The following is a 3362-nucleotide window of genomic DNA, read 5'->3' as shown; positions in this document are numbered from 1 at the left end:
AGTTGTCTACCAGAACATGTTCTTCTTTCTAATTTGAGTAGAGTACAGAGGGGTGCATGGCTGTCCTGCTGTAGACTGTTTCCCGGCTTCCTTGCAGCCAGATGAAGGCCACATGGCTAAGTTCTCATCGGTGGAATATGAACAAAGTGATGCAGGCTGATTCCAGAGACAGGTCTTACACACCTGGATGCGTGCTCCCCTCACGTGCTCTGGAAGAGCACGGGTCATTAATAATGCATATGGGGACAACACCCAGGGGACAATGGAGCAGCCTGGCAGCAACTTGGGTCTCTGAATGACTGTGGGGAGCAGAGCTACCCAGTAACTTGGCTGCTTACCTTGGGGCTGGTACATGAAAGAAAAAGAAAAATGAATTTGAGTGTTCTTTAAGCTACTGTATTTGAGCTACCATATTTCCGTCGTAACAGCTTAGCTTTTTACCCTAGCAAATATGTAGACACGTTTTCTGTACTTGTTTCCATTATACTATATTTGGAGTGTATAGCTCCTGTTGTGTTATGAACACAGCTTTATAGAGTGGAAAGAGCTTTTGATCAGATCTGGAATCAGATTCCACTTCCACCACTTAGATGTCATCTTGTGTAAGTTAACTCTTCCGGCCTTATATTCTTCCTGTGTATAATGAAGATAACGCTAATGTGTGGATTAAATGGCCTAGTATCAAAGGACTGAGGAGAATTCCAGATATAAGCCGCTCAATAAATGCCAATTCCCGTACAGTTCTTTTTAACATCACCTAAAAGGAAGCACCATTAACAGGCCCAATCTTTATATATAACACACAAGGAAATTACGGAGCATGTTTTTCTGTTACTTTACCTACCCTGAGGAAGAAATGTTAATCTTTTACGTTGCTAAAGAATACTCTGAAAGGAAATTTGGGTATTGAGTGGTAAGTGTTGACATCTTGCTAATAACACGTCAGGATTTCAGGTAAATCACTGAATTTTCAGACTGAAAATGTCGTTTGAGAGTATCTTGCTTAACTCATCTACTATGAAAGAAGTTACTGAGAAGGCAGAAGATTAAGTGGCTTACCTGAAGTCACATAGCTAGATTAAATAATACTAAACACAATGACCAGTAGTGAAATAATAAACTGCCAAAAATTGATTTATAAATTATTTATAAGTTGGAATTAATTTTCTGACAGAAAATTGTGATTAGACTTTCAAAGTAGCCACAAAATTCTATTGAACACAGTGTTACTGAAGTGTTTTAGGGGGTCTTGGACAACCAAGAAGAAAAAGAAAAAGAGTCAGGAAGTCCAAACATCTCAGCTTAACAGCTGATGATCTGGCTACAGCGTACATCTCTGGTTTTCTCTGCCATTATTCATTTTCTTGTACAGATACAGATAAATTACCTAACCAGAATTGCAGAGCTAATTATTTCTTCTGTAAAAAAAAAAAAGATTGATTGTCCATAATTTTAAAACCAGTACAGTATAGCATTCTTTGCATTGAATGATTCATATTGGCCTTAATGAATAAAACAAGGTTGGGTGAGTACAATGAAGATTCCATCAGTTTTGATCAAATAAGCTTGAAAATTTTCAGCAATTCATGATTTTCCCATTGAATCCTGCCTAGTACACTCAGAAGCAGTTCCTTTTAAAAAAAGGTAAATGATTAAGGGTAAGTAGAGATGAGAAAACAAACAGATCCTTGTGGTTCTCTCTTTTTTTTTAAACTTACTCTCTCTTCTCCAAATTATTAGTACCAGAAGAAGCATAAAGGAGTACTCATCCTAAAGAAATGAGAATATTGAGGCTTCGTAAAGTTCATATGTTCAGTAAAATTTTAAAGATGTTGACTAGAAATTATAGCAATATATAAAGTGCACATAAAAAAATTGTTCATGCTTAGAATGACCACATTTCACAATTGAACAGGGTATATTATTTCATACTATAATATTATTTCAAACTATAATAAAGAACTGGCTCCTGTAGAAGAGAAGGTAAATTATTTTCTATGATCCAAAGAATTGAAATACATATCAGTTATAGTAAGATTCAATTGTAGTAGTAAAAACAATTGGAAACTATTTAAATGTGCATCAGTACAGGAAAATGGTGACATGAACTGTAATACATCCATACAAAAGAATACTGTCGGCCATTAAAAGAATAAAGTATATCCTTGGCTGGGTGTGGTGGCTAACACCTGTAATCCCAGCACTTTGGGAGGCTGAGGTGGGTGGATCACTTGAGGTCAGGAGTTCAAGACCAGCCTGACCAATATGGTGAAACCCTGTCTCTACTAAAAATACAAAAATTAGCCAGGCATGGTGGTGCATGCCTGTCATCCCAGCTACTTGGGAGGCTGAGGCAGAAGAATTGCATGAACCCAGGAGATGGAGTTTCCAGTGAGCCAAGATCACACCACTGTACTCCAACCTGGGTGACAAAGCAAGACTCCATCTCAAAAAAAAAAAAAAAAAAAATAGAATAAAGTACATCTTGTATGAGCTGGCATAGAGAGATTTCTTAATCACACTGCTGTGTGAAAAAGTACCTTGCAGAACAATAGAGTGTGACCCCAGAGGTAACCTCAGTTAACTGGTATGTATCCTTCTAAATAGTTATCAATATATTTACAAATATGTATAGATCTACATATTAATTGGATCATCCTATACATCTTGTTATGTAATTTTCTCTTAAAGAACTGAACTAAAGATTTGAAAGCAATGTAAAAATGCATCTAGAATTATTACATCATATTTGATAACTTATTTAAGTTAAATGATAATTCATTTAAGCCAAGACTTAAGTGGAAATGATCCAGCCGTCACAGCAAGTGTGGTGGGAGCCTCCCAGGCAGGAGGACCAGCAAACGTAGAGGCTGTGAGACAGGAAAGAGCCTGAAGCACAATGGGAGAGGGGGATCAGGCAGGACCTTGCATGTATGATAAAGAACTGGGATTTTATTCTAACTGAAATAGACAGCCATTAGAGGGTTTTGAACATGAGAGCTAGACTTTGAAAAATAACCTGGCTTCCGAACCCCTCTGCCATCTTACCAAGTCTTTCCAGTCGTGAGAGCCCCCTGTGAGGACGAAGCTGAGGTGCTGGCTGACCTACAGAGGAGAGGAGGAGAAGAGACCGGGTGAGCAGGAAGCAGGGAGGTCGGGGCCAGAGAACTGCAGCCTACAGCCATGACTGTCCAGGGCAGCGTGGCCTGATAGACCCCCTAACGGGGCACATGCATGTAATTTAAACGTTCCTAGCAACCACATTTTTGGCTTTGGCTTTTTTTTTTTTTTTTTTTTGCTACGGAGTCTCGCTCCGTCGCTCAGGCTGGAGTCCAGTGGCTTGACTCGGCTCACTGCAAGCT

This window comes from Pongo abelii, chromosome 11 (genome assembly GCF_028885655.2).
Source record: "Pongo abelii isolate AG06213 chromosome 11, NHGRI_mPonAbe1-v2.0_pri, whole genome shotgun sequence".
Lineage (NCBI taxonomy): Eukaryota > Metazoa > Chordata > Mammalia > Primates > Hominidae > Pongo > Pongo abelii.
This window is presented reverse-complemented; position numbering follows the sequence as displayed.